Source organism: Pinus tabuliformis, chromosome 5_1 (assembly GCF_031772625.1).
Source record: "Pinus tabuliformis cultivar Carrire ecotype Pingquan chromosome 5_1, CPIR1, whole genome shotgun sequence".
Lineage (NCBI taxonomy): Eukaryota > Viridiplantae > Streptophyta > Pinopsida > Pinales > Pinaceae > Pinus > Pinus tabuliformis.
The window spans coordinates 212290793-212306979 of NC_142305.1; the positions used below are offsets into that span (position 1 = coordinate 212290793).

Below are 16187 nucleotides of genomic sequence, written 5' to 3' on the forward strand. Positions count from 1 at the left end.
CCTTAGATGATATGATTTTGAGAGCAAATAAATTGTGTGCTTATTAGAGGGCAAGTCCAAGGTGAGACTTGGTTTTTCCTTGATCTCCAAATCTATTTATGAGTTAGTTTATGCAAAATTCCAGATTTGAAGCTTAGATAAAATTCAACCCAAGAAAGATTATCAACTTTGAAACAAGACATCGTGGATTATGGGTTAGAGTTTTGTGATATTCAATGAAATAAAAACCCAATTTGTTTGAAACAAGTCCACAATATATAGGTCTATATGCAATAAGAAAGAACTTGAATCAAAGATAAATTCACTGTAGGGATCTTCTTTGAATTTATCAAGAACATCCTTAAGTGAGATATATGCAAGTGATACGAACTTAAAAATAAATTCACAACTAGAGAATAGGATAAAACTTGACAACAACCTTCTAGCTTATGAAACTAGTACCAAGTCTATGTTAGATATTCTTTAGATGTGTTAAACCCCTAGTTTTAAAAATCGGTCCAGTCGAACCGAAAATCAGTCAAACCGGTCGATTAACTCCCTGAGATATCAAAATGGCCCAACAAATCTGATTGGTTGGTTGGGTAGAAACAATTGGGTACCAAATTGGCCGGTTTGGTACATGACCGACCAATTTTGTAAAAAATCGGCCGGTTAGGAAGCCACATGGTTGGGCATGTGAATGGGACTCCCAGGTGGTTTTTGGAGGTGGGTTTTGGCAAACCATGGTAGGTTCCCTTCTAAATCTGGCCCCCTAAGCTTATAAAATGATGCCTAACCTCCTATTTACCTCACACATTTGATTTCTAGTGTTTGTGTGCATATGAGATCTTGGACAATTCTACAACAACATTGAGTTTTGTAGTAGCAATAACAAGTTTGGAGTTTTTGTTGTCATCTTGGAGCTAGTTTGGACCTGTCTAATGGAGTTGTGGGTGTTGATCCCAATCCAAATCTGGTAGTTGAACCAAGAGCTGAAGGAAGTGAACCAACAAGACCAAGTATGACACATGGTGACTTGTGAGGGAAGAAATAGTCGTGCAGCTTGTGAACTCGTGCTTCTAGTTCTGCTAGGCCAAGTGTTGTTGCTCATGCTACTACTAGTACTGCTATTGAGGTTGGGGAGGAGTTCCAGGAGTCCTCAAACTCCGAATTAGATGATGTTTATGTAGCTCCTGGTGATGATCCCATGTGTAGTAGTGGTGATGAGTTTAATGAGTGATCATGTCGATCAATGATTTGTGGTAGGCTAGTGGCCTAGTAGCTTGAGTTGTAGCATTGTTTTTGGACTCAGAAGGTCATTTAGAGTCTCATTGGTTATGTGTTTTTTCCACTTCCAGTTTATTGAATCTGATTCAATCCGATTTGATCTGGTTCCGATTCGAATCACGGTTAGATAGGTGACAGATTCCGGTTTTTAAAATTATGCTTAAACCTAGACTTAGGGTCTATGTAAATCTGATTTCTATCTTGTTATATTCAATTTCCAGATTTACATAAATGATAAAGGCAACCCAAAGAAAGATAAGTAAACTTTAGATGCACAATCTTAGGGGGCTCATTTGTCACTTAGGGTTTTAAGATGTAAAATTTAGGCCTAAAACCTTAATTTAGGCTAGTCTAAAAATGAAAGATGCAATGAATTTAATGCTATAAACTAATATTTTCAATGTTTTCCTTAGATTTCTTTATAAACAAAGGAAAAGAGGAATTTTGGGTTTTTTATAGTTTTGGAGGTTGATGGGAGAAGCGTGTTGACAAGTACACACTTTGCACACTTCTGAGTAGACCCACATCAAAAAAATTGAAAATGCATGAAAAAAATGTTGTTTCAATTTTTTTTCAACGCAAGTCTACTCAGAAGTTTGCAAGTGTGCACTTGTTGGATGTGGAATTTAATTCCGCATCCAACGGGTGTCTACACTTGACATTTGAGTAAACCTACAAGGAGATAAGCCAAAAGAAGCAATTAAAAAATTTAGTTGTCTTCTTTTCCCTCCAAAATGTTTACCCCTAAGGATGACATCATCATCTTGAATCCTATTGGTTCTTTTAAAGTTAATTTTGTTAGTGCATTTTTTGTTTCAATACTCGTTTTTTGACTCAAAATTCCCCTAATGATACACCAATGATACAAAAAGTAGGCTCCCATAAAACCATGAGTCCTCATGAGAAACCTGTTACCCACCATTTTGTGGGTGATATCCCCACGAGAAAAAAAAATCTCCATGATGGTCCTCGGCTGGCAGCCCCTTGTAGCCCCAACTAGCTCGTTGTGCCATTTCTCCACCACATGACCAAGCGATGTGTTCCCTCACCCATCTATTATGATCATATGCTTGAAGGTGGGCCCCCCAAGCCTAAAGGTATGTCTTGCCATTTGGTAATTGAGTATTTCAGTTTGCTTATTATGGAGATTATTAGGCAGGGACTAATGGGGGGATTCGGCGGAAAGAGTGGGCTAGGTTTGAGCTCTTGTCCCCTTGATCTCTTTCGCGGTGTTAACCTTTGATTCTAATCTGGTGGGATCTCTTTTACTGACCTTTGGGTTTTTGTGATGATAGTTCATGGGAAACCCCGATTTTGGATGCGTGGTCCTGCTCTCCGATTCATACATATCATCCCTTGTTCCACTTATTATACTCCCTTCCATCATTTTTCCCACCTGGGTCCACATAGGGTCAACCAACCCCTCCCTTTGCCCCACATCTGGGTCGGGCTTGAAACAATGCCTCAGAGGTTGGTGCAGATAAAAGAAAGAAGAAAAAGCACAAATGCCCACATTTAACAGGAAATTGTACCACAAAATGCAAAAGATGGTCGGGACAAATATATTTAGCACATGGGCAAAAGCCATTGCATGAGCTCTTCCCCTTTCATGGTCATCACCCTGGTTCCTATGGACCTTTGATGAGTCTCCTTTATCACTTAGGAACCCATCCCAACCCTAGGTGGGCGATGAACTGCCCCACCTTAATAGGCGGTATCCACTGCTATACTTTGCATATCATCGTGTCATCCCTTGAGCCCCTAGCACTTAACCAAAGAAAATCATAAAAGGCAAAAGGCATTTGAAAAAGGGTGCAAAAATAAGGTCGGGGTAACTCATGTACCACGATTACTCCCTCCTATACATTATTTACACAAGTGTGGGCTTCCCTTTTACTAGCTACCCTTGTCCCATGGGATGTGCCCCAAGTTGTTCCCCTTTGCCCCCTACTCCATTTCATCATTATGTCACATACCACCACCATCTGATGGATGTACTATGAGCATATTACCCCCTTTAGAAGTGGAAACCACCTAATAGGATAATTGGTTAACCCCTTTTGGAGCTTGGAGACATTGGTACATGCCAAAGCCCACTATGGAAGGGCATGCCATTATGAAGTGCCCATTGATTTTCCATGATGTGTAAACTCTCTTACTTGATTACTTTGATGACTTGATATGCTGGAAGGTACAGGGACGCATTGGATCTTATCCAGGATTGCAGATGATCTACATTTTGGGTTTGGTCTCCCTATACAGGGTCCTAACCCTTCAGACAGGCTACATTGGCACATGTAGGGTGTGAGTAGAGAGCCACGGGCCTACACAGCAATAGACAGCACTCCATGGCTCCCTAGAGATGTTCAGAGATTGCTCGAGATCCAACTATTGGACGAGGAAGATGCACTTGGTACACCATGCCCAACCAGCCCCCATAGTTGCACTATACACTTGGTAGGGGACCCAGGACTTGTACACTGATGTGGCATCATTTATTCCATCATCTGAGCCCTTACAAATGGTCTACAGGCATCTTCGACTCATTTGGAAACCCATGAGGTTATTATTGTGCCCCCATACCCACTGGGAGCACCACATGTTTATTGTTTAGAGAACAAGGGGCTACCCCCTTGTCCATCACTTTTTAGGGTCCTATTCTTCATTATGGCACCTATGGACCTCATCAAGCCTCTTGGAGGGCCCTACGACATGTATTGTTTATCATTTAACCTCTTGAGAGGCTTATTAGTTCATTTATGACTAGTTTAGTGGGCTTGTCACCAAAAGTTAGGTTATTTGCACATTATTTTATTTTGAGGTTTATGTAGGCTTAGAAGACTAATTCGAACTCCTAATTGGTGTATAAATACAAGTGAGATGAGTTCATTTCTCATCATCACTTTGGATTGGATCATTCTTCTCTCTTGAGAATTTTGCACTTTTTCTTGGAGGATGAATTGTAGCATGGATGAATTTTGATGTTTGGATTGGGTTTATCTTATCTTGGAGCTTCTCTATTGTAAAATTGTTGATGGTTGGATATGTTCTCTTACATGTAAGTACACACATTTAATGTTATTCTTGTTTTACTGTCATATACATTAAAATGGGATTTTCGCTATCTTAGGGCTAATTCCTACATGCCTTATTGATTAATTGTGGAAGTTTGTTTCTATATAGCATCTCTCAATGTATGGACCATGTATGTTGAATGAAATTTCCTAGGGATAATTCTACTATTGAATTTATCTTGATAAGCCATCTCTTTTTGTACATCGAAGTATAAAGATTTAAGGTTAATTTCCCCTTGCCCTAGAGGCTAAGCGAAGTAGTCCTTGAGGCCTCCTTGACCAAGAAACAAAGTCCTTATTCATCATTCTCCTAAACTCCATTCTCCCAAAGGGATAAGGCACTGATCTACCAAGAGGTGGTCACTCAAAGAACATTTTTTCTTCACCTTTCCCCTTCTCCTCTAGGACTTGCCTCCTTGCCTCTACTACGCTGGTGTGTTCTCAAGGCCTCCTCCAAATTTGAAGAAATTTTGACGGTGGGATTGTGAGATATCTGAAGCCCTAGATTTTAGATCAAACTTTCCCTTGGTGTCCCCTAAGCTAGTACCTCATAGGATCAATTTGTCACCATCAAGCGTAAGCTCTTGTTTGATCCTTTCCCCTTCCTTGTCTAGGTCAAGCTCATCATTGGTTGTTAAACTTTGTCCTCCTAACCTAGGCTGGGTCCGCTTGGTCCCTTATGGCCCTGCACCTTTGAAAAGTCAATTTTTCAAGAACCATTTGGGAAACCAAGTTCAATAAGGATTTTAGGGATTAGGGAACTCCTTTAGAAGCCACATTCCCTTAACCTAACCCTCAAATACTCACATCGTTCTCCTAGAAGACATGGTACCTTGCTTAAAAAGCAAGCAAGTGCCACTCCTAACTTCCTTCTAGGAAAGGGATCATTAAGGTCACTTCACACTGATTTGTTGATCTATCCTTCATAAGTGACTTTCCATATACTGGGTCTCCTCCCATCAATGAAAATCCGTAAAGAGTAGGGAGCCTTAGCTGAGGTGACAGTGGGCTAAGTCTCCATTTGTTGCCCTTGGCCTAGCAGTTGACCTTTTAGGAATCCCTTTTAGGTCCCCTACTAGTTTGATCGGTAACAAAGCCTCCCAATGTCCTCCAATCTAGTCAGGAATGAGATCACCTAGATGAAGCTTTCAAGGGACAAGACATGGTCTGACAAATCACAATAAATATAGACTCGAATTGACAAGACACCCGTCTAGGAGACCTAATATAGGTCTTTGCATAGTTTTTACATGGCTTTGACTTGTGACATTGGGCTTACAATGGTGGTGAACTATGCACTGAAAAGGTCTATGTACCCCCACTGACAGAGAGGTAGCAAGCTCTACCCCCCTCATTATTCATCACCCAGTTCCTCAAGCACATGATACTTCATATATAAAAGGAACCCTTGTATTGTCCCAACATTGATGAGAAATAAACAGACTCATCTTAAAGGGGCGATGAAAATTTTAAAAAGAAGTTTTGGCTCCTAAGCTATACACCTAAATCAAAGCAAATCATAAAGAAGAAAAAGGTGCACAAAAGGGGTGGAAAAAGCACGTCGAGGAAAGTTGTAATTCATGCCTCCACGATTTCTCTCTCCTCACTTCTATACACCTAAGATGTTGGACCTCCATGTGTTGGTCATTTGGCTATGGTTCCTACCCTGAAGTCATTCCCACTCCATAACCACCATTTTTCACACTCACCTATGGATTGATGGGCTCACTTGGGACTTGTAACTTCCCCTTGAGGGTTGCTAACACCTAATAGGGTTATCCACCTAATCATCCCTAACATAAGGAGGTAACTAGTTTATAGGACTTGATCTAGTTAGACATTTGAAGGTGAGCTTTGTGTGAAGTATTACTATGCCCCAAGCATTAGGTATGGTCCACTATGATGCATTTATGGTTATTGTCCCTAATGATTGGTGATTTCACTTTATTTTGAGTAAGGTTTTGTTAGGTGGCGTCATCACAGCAGTAGAGGCCTTTGGAGAGATGATTATCATGCCATTCAGCAGCATACCAAAGGTGGTTTTATCTATTCCGGAGAGCATATATGACCTTGTTAATGCAGCGTTTCCCACCTAGAGCGGAGCATAGGATCATGTGACGATTCCACGTGGTACTTAACACTTCGAGGTACCCCCAGATGCTAAAATGATGACCCATTGAAGCTTAATCTTAGGGATATTGATGATGTGCCCAGATGGACCCAAGACGCCCCTAAGCTGGCCTTGCCACTGTTTGATGGGTGTTGCTTGTTCCGGAGCTCAGATAATGATGGTTATCTTTGAGATGACAAGGCATGGCTTGCACATCACTATTTGACCTCAACGCTTGAGTAGATTAGTGCCACATCATCCCTCTTGCCCTTTAGAGGGCATTTTGGTGATGACATCTTGGTATGGAGGCACTTTGGAAGCATATGCATGGACGTAGAGCTACCATTTTGGAGTATGGAGCACTCATTAGCCCACTTGACACTTGTGGCATTTAGAGCTCCTTTGGAGGATGATGTCATAGTGGAGGCAGCTTCTCCCACACATGTGGGCATTTTTGGCGTTATTTGTTATGTTTTTGAGCTATAAGGTTGTCTTGTAACCTCATATTTATTGAACAGTAAACTTGTAAGTAGGGCTTTTACTTGTATTATTATAAAAAATGAGGGTTCTAAGTCTCATATAAATAGAGGCTCTCCCTCATTTCATTTGATCATCACACATTTGATCACTCTTCTCTAGCAAAGAGTGTGAACTAGTCATTTTTCGCTACTTGGGCAAAAGTGATCTTTTTACTGGTGTGAATTCTCTTGGAGATGGTCTTTCGTATGGAGGTGTTTTCTTAGGATTGAAATAAAAGTTTCTTGGAGAATTTTGTAAGTTTCATGCTTTATCTTCTATATTTTGCATATTGTATTTGTGCTAGTAGGGTTTTTATTGTGTGTCGTGGCTAAATGCTAATGCTGTTTTGAAATCTTGCTCTATTATATTATGCAAATTGTTCTCTTGAAACCTATAAGGAAACTTTGGTTCTACATTCCTTATATTTAATTTCTTCCCTCACAAGAAAAAATACTAAAGAGTTTTCAATGTGGATGCCCTAGTCATCCCCCCTTACTCGATCAAAACCTTTTCTTGCATTAATGAATTTTAAATGTGGATGCTATTGTGTTGATCATCCATAGAATGTATTAATTTTCCTCTTCCTTTCCTTGTTCCTAAACGTCTAGGGTTAATCACTACGGTTTTAGGGTAGAAATTTGCATAAAAGTGAATGAGTTAGATGATTTTGGCTCATAAATTAGGAATTGCATCAATAAATCACATAAAAGCAAAATCTAGCATCGTACATGGTTGATCCTTTTTATTTAGGGTTGATGTCATCCTTGTTTGTTGTTCATGCATGTTTTTAGCCCTAATTTCCCATTAAGTGCCCTAACTCTAGGTGTTTATTGGAAGGCATTTACTCCCAATTGCCCACCAAATGATCTGGATCTTGGGGAGAGGCCCCCAAGATCTAAAAAATTGGAATGCCAGAAGAAAAATAGGAGAATGCCCAATAAGAAAAACCACAAAGAATTTTTTTATTAAAGCAGAGAATAACTGTAAAAACTACATTGTGACGAACAAACTGTCCTTTTACAAAATGTGACTTGTTACTTATAGTATTTTTCAGTTACAATACCACGGGTCAATTCCATGGGTGAATATCACAATACCATAGGCAAATACCATGGGTGAATGAATACCATGGATGGATGTCACTTACAATACCATGGGTGGGTAAATACCATGGGTGGATGCCACTTACAATACCATGGGTAAATTCCATGGGTGGATGAATACCATGGGTTGATGCCATTTCCCATTCGGATCATTCCTCCCTCCTTAAGAAGCAATGGTCCCCATTGCGTGAAGTTTCCTCCTGCGAAGCCTTTGTTGAATATGAACAGCCACTAAAGAGAAGGGTTTTATGTGGTTAACCCATAACCATGACGAACAAAAATCCGAGGATAGAGATACCCTATAATTCTTGTGACCAACTGTGATACTAACAGTGTGCGGCCTAGCAAATAGACTTCGATGAAGTGTGAATTTTTTGATGACCTATAACCATGATAAACGAAGATCCGAGGATAGAGATACCCTGTAATGCTTGTGACCAACTGTGATATTGACAGTGTGCGGCCTAGCAAATGGACTTCGATGAAGTGTGGGTTTGTTGATGACCCATAACCATGACAAACGAAGATCCAAAGATAGAAATACCCTGTAATGCTTGTGACCAATTGTGATACCAACAGTGTGCGGACTAGCCAATGGACTTCGATGACAAGGATTTTGTGTGGTTGACCCATAACCGTGATGTTGGTTGTTGATGAAGTAGCAGATGCCTACATAGCCTGGGGTGGTAGGGCACGTCTCCAAAGAACCCAAGCCGAATGCTGTTATACTGAAACTGATGAATGTGAAGCAGGTGCCTACTAAAGCAGGATGGGAGGGCACGTCTCTAAAAGGAACCTGCTCCGAATGCTGCTCCAGAGTTAAAATGGACATAAATCGGTCAATATAACTCAGAATATTTATTATAACCTGTTTTTGGAAACAGAAGGACCATTTTGCATCTTCCCATGTGTTGGAAATCCTTATCTGGACACTCTAGAATCTCATATTCGCGCTGCAACTTTTCTGTCATCACAAAAGTTCTGAAAAAATAGTTGATTTTAAATCAGCGATATCTCCCACATCCGAACTCCGATTCGACTCTTTTTTTTTTTTAAATTGAGCGATTTTTCAAGAGGAGCTCAGATCTACAATCACTTTTATGAAATTCTGCACCAAAATTGCAAAAAAAAAAGATAGGAGAGTCGTCGTCCACGAATTGTCGTCAGAAACATTTCTGCAACATAGCTGATTTTAAATCAGCGATATCTCCCTCATCCGGACTCCGATTCGGCCGATTTTTTTTTTTAATTTGGGTATTTTTCGTAAGGAATCCAGATCTGTTATTTTTTTTTGTAAATTTTTCACCAAAATTTTCAGATCTGATCTGCAAACTCGCTGCCCAAAAACATTCTTGCAAAAAAATGAAAAATAAAAATTATTCCCGCTTGGCCCAAGAAAATGCTCTGTGGAGGACGTAGCACATCCCTAAAGTTTGTTGAATATTGTTGCAAAATTTGAAATTGAAATATGCATCAAACCCTCAATTCCCATGGAATCATAACCTGCTCTGATACCATTGATCCGGATCTTGGAGAGAGACCCCCAAGATCTGAAAAATTGAAATGCCAGAAAAAAGAGGAGAATGCCCAATAAGAAAAACCACAAAGATTTTTTTTATTAAAACGGAGAATAACCGTAAAAACTACATTGTGGCGGACAAACTATCCTTTTACAAAATGCGACTTGTTACTTATAGTATTTTTCAGTTACAATACCACGGGTCAATTCCATGAGTGAACGAATACCATGGGTGGATGTCACAATACCATTGGCAAATACCATGGGTGGATGTCACTTACAATACCATGGGTGGATGACACTTACAATACCATGGGTAAATTCCATGGGTGGATGAATACCATGGGTTGATGCCATTTTCCATTCGGATCACCAAAAGTGGGTGACCCTATAGGAGTAATATCAGTCAACAGTTGGCAGCCCCTAACAGCCTTTGATGTAGTCGATGTATTGCACTATTTGATCTTCGCTCCCCGTAGCAACGACAGTTGGCAGCCCCTGACAACCTCTGATGTAGTCGATGTATTGCACAATTTGATCTTTACTCCCCTTAGCAGTCATATGTCCCCTCACCCATCTGTTGAGAACATATGTTTAAAGGTAGGCAATCCAACCCAGAAGGTATGTTTTTCATTATGCAATCTGGTGCTTATGCTTGTTTTTCTTGGGCATTTTGGGTATGGATTATTGGATGACCTGAAAGGAGGAAGGGTTTTGACTAAGGTTTTGTTCCTTACCTTAAATAAGGGGTTTAATCCTTAATCCTAGTCTCGTGGGATCCACCCTATTGACCTAAGGCTCTAGGAAGGGCACTGCTTGGGAAACCCCAATTTTGGTAGTGTGGTCTCGCTTTCCCTTTACACATTTTTCACCCCCCTCCACACATTACAAGCCTTACTTCATCATCTCCCCTCTCTGACTCCATGTTATGAATATAATTTATATAAAAATAATGTAAATATAAATAATAATAACAGTCATAATAATGATTAATTAGTGATCATTAATTAGTGATTATTACAGAAGAGGCATGTTCCTAAGGACATGATCATTCATAAAGGGGCACCTGCCTAGGTATAGAATCAAACACTCATTTGCAACAATCGCACATCTCATATCAATTCTTTTATACATTATTCAATATATATGTTTTTGTTCTCAATGGATGTCTTTGTCTTCCAAGTATTTTGAAGATTACAGCATAGTACGAACTTTGTTCGCAACTTTGGTATCAGAGCCATTTTCGACTCTCTGGAAAAGTAACTGCTCCATTCGTACAGAAATTCCGTACATGTTGTGTCTGTACAACATACAGTCACCGCACAAACTAGAAACATAGTCATATCATATGCTGCAGAATTGCACTGTATCCTCTACAATTGTCCATATTGTTTTTTCTCATACAGTCGCTAATATATTTTGACCACTTGTGCAGTGGTGTCATCCTTTTACAACTAAGCTATAAAACGGGATCGTACCATCACTACTCCATTAATTTTTGAAAGGTAGCTAAAAGTGTATTAAAAGGTTTTAATGTAAGGTCATACTCGCTCACATCCAAGTTACAAGAGCAGACATCCCAATTAATTTACGTATCTGTATCACTCAGAACATAAACAACAAACTTATGTTCCGAAGAATACTAAAGTTTGCACAATTCAGTTTATTGATAACAATTCCTCACAAGTTTCCAATAACCGAAAGATTCCACATAAGATTGATTTAGGATGGTCAGATCCCTTCTCTGTGCGACAATTTTGTCTATCACTCATATGATCCTATCATCATGTATTAACGAAGATAACAACTCAAAGAACTACAAAAGATACAAATAGATTTCAAGACAAAGAAATAGATGACACATCTTATTAGCAATAAGCTTTGAGAACAAAGCTTTTTGAAGAGGAAGGCAATGTTTTTTTTTTTTTTTTTCTCCGTAAAACTGATCTATTTATATTACAAAAAAGTCAAAAGTGTTACAAAAATTACAGCTAGGCCAAAGCCCTGTTTCTTCAACGAAGATCATATACATTACTTCCATGCTGAGAGGAGCGACACATAACAAACTGAGACCGACACGTAACATGCTGTGACCGACACGAAGAGTTCCAGAGATGACACGGTGGATGATGGACAACATGGTGAACATGATGGACGACGCGTGGACTGAAACTATGGCGATATGGACAGAGATTACCGTCCTGAGCTAGATGACAGAAATGCAAAGAACTGAAAATGAAAAGGTCAGAGGAATTCATCCCTTGCTTCCCAGACTTGGCGAGTGCAGCGCTAATCTTCATCCGTGGAATGCGGCTCATCAGAAGCAGGTCCCTTGAGATTTTCCGCAGCTCCCTTGCCCTTGTCTGAGCTTCGTTGCACAGGCTCCCTACCCGGACTCGAGCTTCTGCGAACAGGTTCGCTGGGGCCAGCTTCATCCTTCTGGACCGGGCGCGTGAAATCCACAGTGGGAGTCTCCATATCGACCCGCGGAACTGTCACCGTGTCCATGCGCCCCCGAACACTGCTGCAATGCTCCACAGTAACAGACACTATGAGAGTATTGTTAGCAAAGGCACAGGGAATTCTGTAGCGAATGGCCGGATGTTCCGCATGGCCACACTCCGGCATACCCCAACAATTGCCTCTGGCATTACGGCCTGGAGGCCTGTTTTGCTCAGAGGTGATTTCAAGTGAAGACGAAGGAGAGATTTCAGGCCTCTGGGAGCCTGAGCGCCCTCGAGACATGCCTCTGCGACTGCACATCCTAAGTCTCTCCCTCGGCATATGGCTATGGCCTGCCTCTCCAGCAATACCTCCAGAATCCCAAGCAATTACCCACTCCTCTGGATTGTCAGAATCCCAAGCAATTACCCACTCGACTGGTTTGTGATTCATCTGAGCGGTAAGGATGGCCTCCTTAATAACCGCCTTGCTCCTCGTATGTTGCAGCGCATTGAATGGCGCCTGCAACTCCCTGTACATTCCTCCAACGCTCCTCTGCTCCAGACGAGACAGCCAAACGACATTCCCATCCCCCCGAGTCATTGCGAAAATACCAATTGCATCGCCTTCCGGCGAATTTAAGGTTCGAGCAGTTTGGCATGGCGTGGCTTGTCCGGGCTGCCAGAGGCCCATGTGACAAGCCACATGCCTCTTAACTGCCTCAACACGCGGCATAGGCGGTGATGTCACCCGCATCCGGGAAGAGGAAGGCAATGTTATGAATATAATTTATATAAAAATAATGTAAATAGAAATAATAATAACAATCATAATAATGATTAATCAGTGATTATTATAGAAGAGGCATATCCCTAAGGACATGATCATTCATAAAGGGGCACCTTACTGGGTATATAAGCAGGCCCTCATTTGCAACAATCACATCTTATATCAATTCTTTAATACATTAGTCAATACATACGTTTCTATCCTCAATGGATATCTTCGTCTTCCAAGTATTTTGAAGATCACTGCACAGTACGAACTTTGTTTGTAATAGTCCACATGACCACTGGGTCCACAAGGCATTGGCAACCCCCCCCCTTATCCACATGTCCGAATCAAGTCTGGAATTGTTGCCCCAGAGGTTGATGCAGCTAAAAGAAAGATAAAAGCATAATCATGGCCACAAGCAAGAAACAAAAGAAAAGAATATTATAAATGCAAAAGATGTCCAGGACATCCAATATAGCATGTGGGAAAAAGCCAAACATGAGCTCTACCCCTTATCATTATGGCCATCACCTAGGTTCCTAGGGCCATTGAGTGCCCCATACATCATTAGGGAACCCATGCAGGTCCCAACCGCTAGTGGGCGATGAACTGCCCCACTTTAAAGGAGTAATAGTTGTTGCATCTCTGTCACAACATGCTCTTATTTCCTAGAGCCCCGAGCAGTAATACAAAGAAAAATCATAAAAAGGCAAAAGGCAAACAATGAAGAGTGGAAAAACAAAGGTCGGGGCAACTCATGTATCCATGATTGCTCCTTCCTACCTCTATATACCCAATATGTGGAGATTCCTTATTATTGCGACCCTTGAACCCATGGCATGTGGCCGTGAAACCCCTGTGTCCCCATCCATCTCATGATCATTCACAGAACACCTACCAATTGAAGGATGTACCTTGTACTTATCTTTCCCTTTAGGGATTGGGAACACCTAATAGGGTTGTTTATTAGTCACTCCTACCTCGGGAGGTAACACTACTTTGAGTTCAAAGCAGTGTTGTTAAAATCGCGATAAAATCGCGATTTTATCGGAAAATCGCGATTTTTTCCTCTGCCCGATCAAATCGCGATTTTTATCCGTAAAAATCGCCACTTTTTTTTATACCGATTTTTATCGAAAAAATCGCGATTTTTTGAAAATATCGCGATTTTTTCGAAAAAATCGCGATTTTTTGCGTAAAAATCGTGGGAGGCGCGGGCAGCGGGGTTTTATATGGCAAATTCGATTTTTTTTTAATTCATTGTGCTGTCGCCGCGCGGAGGAGGAGGAGAAGAGGTGAGGGAGAGGAGCTGAAGGGTTTCCGTCGGATTTGGGAGCGAATCCAAGCGTTTTTAGGAGGAATCCAAGCCAAGATCACCAATTTGTCCATAAAAGAGGTATGTAGATTAATTTTTTTTGGTTTTGCTTCTATAAAAACTTTGGTTTTCATTGTTTTTAAAGAATTTTTTGAAATTTTTCATTGATTTGGGATGGGTAATTTGTTATGACTATAAGAACCAATTTTTTATTTTTATTTTCTCATTTTTTTTAAACATTGTTTATTTTTTTTGAATTTTCATTGTTTTTTGGCATTTGCCATTGGCATTTGGTTGGGTAACTTGGGTTTAGAAATTGGGATTTTGGAAATAATTAACTTGTAATTTTGCAAATGCTAAATTGTAATTTGTATTATGTAATCCTAAATTCCTATTTCCTAATCCTTATTTTTCCATAGGTTTGCAAATTCAAAATTCAAAAACAAACATGCCAAGGAAATTGGATCCTTTCTGGGAATATGGTGACCCTAAAACTCCGAATGATAGACAAAACTTGTATTGCAAGTTGTGTGGAAAGGAAATATTCGGGGGGTTGTACAGGTTGAAGTTCCACCTTGCACAAATCCCTGGACATGATGTGGGGCCCTGTCTAAATACAAATGCTGAAATTATCCAAAAAGCCATGAGAGCATTGGGAGAATTAGAGCACACTAGAGATGCCAAAGAAGAACTCAAAAGGCAACTAAAAAGGTCAGTTGAAGGAAGTGGGCCAAGTGGCACTGGTTCTACTGCAGCGTCAGTCAATCCGGTAGCTGCATCATCATATTTTGTTCCTCGAACCACACCTGGTTCACAACCAACTATTGGTTCAATGCTAAAAAGAACTGAAAAAGAACAAGCTGACAAGTTGATGACAAAATTTCTCCTCTGGAGTGATATTCCTTTCAGCATTGTAAGGAGTAATCCATTTTTCCAACCTACTGTTGATGCTATTGCCAGTGTTGGCCCGGGGTACAAAATCCCTTCTCTTCATGATTTCAGAGGCCGGCTTCTTCAAGATGAAAAGCGTGACTGCACCCAAAGATTGGAGGATTTTAGGGCATCATGGGCACAAACAGGATGCACTGTTATGTCAGATGGTTGGACTGACCAAAAGGGGAGAACCCTTATAAACTTCTTGGTTAGTTGTCCCAAGGGGACTATGTTTATCAAATCTGTTGATGCAACTCATCAAATCAAAGATGCAAGAACTTTATGTGATTTGTTGGATGTGTTTATTTTGGAGGTGGGTGCAGAAAATGTTGTCCAAGTCATAACGGACAATGCTGCAAATTATGTTGCTGCTGGTAGAATGCTTATGGACAGGCATCCTGCTTTATTTTGGACACCTTGTGCTGCCCATTGTATTGATTTGATGTTAGAGGACATAGGGAAAATTCCCTTTGTCAAAGAGGTTGTTGACTCATCAAAAAGCATCACAAAATTTATTTACAATCACACATCTGTGCTTAGCTTGATGAGAAAATGCACCAACAACAAAGAGTTGGTGCGCCCCGCCATTACACGGTTTGCGACGAGTTTCATATCTCTTCAATCCCTCTTGAATTCTATGTGGGATTTGAAGAGAATGTTTCTTTCAGAGGAGTGGCGTGCTTCGTCAATGAGCCGCAAACCAGAAGGAGAGGCCGTCTGCAGACTAGTTTCATACCAGGAAGACTTCTGGGCGGGAGTGCAGGAGGTGTGCGCTGTTACAGAACCTTTGGTAAAGGTTCTTCGGTTGGTTGATGGTGAGAAGCCCGCAATGGGCTATTTGTATGAAGCCATGGACAGGGCCAAAGAGCCATTCGGTCCTACTATGATGATAAGGGAGATGATGGGTTTCAGAGACAACTCCTTCTATGGGAAGTCATTGATGAGCGATGGAACAACACACTCCATCGTCCCATTCATGCTGCTGGGCTTTTCTTGAACCCTGCATTTTCTTATGCATGTGGGTTTAATTTTGATGTTGAGGTCGTGGAAGGATTATTAACCTGTGTCCAGAAGATGGTGAGATCTCCAGAAGAACGTATGGAGATCTCTAGACAAATTGAGCAATATAAGT

At 40.7% G+C, this 16187-nt stretch overlaps 1 protein-coding gene across 3 annotated transcripts in view; it reads right to left on the reverse strand.

The window, feature by feature from the left end:
- LSMT-L (Rubisco methyltransferase family protein) overlaps positions 1-16187 on the reverse strand; it is an 87005-nt gene that overhangs the window by 67142 nt on the left and 3676 nt on the right. The window lies entirely within an intron of this gene.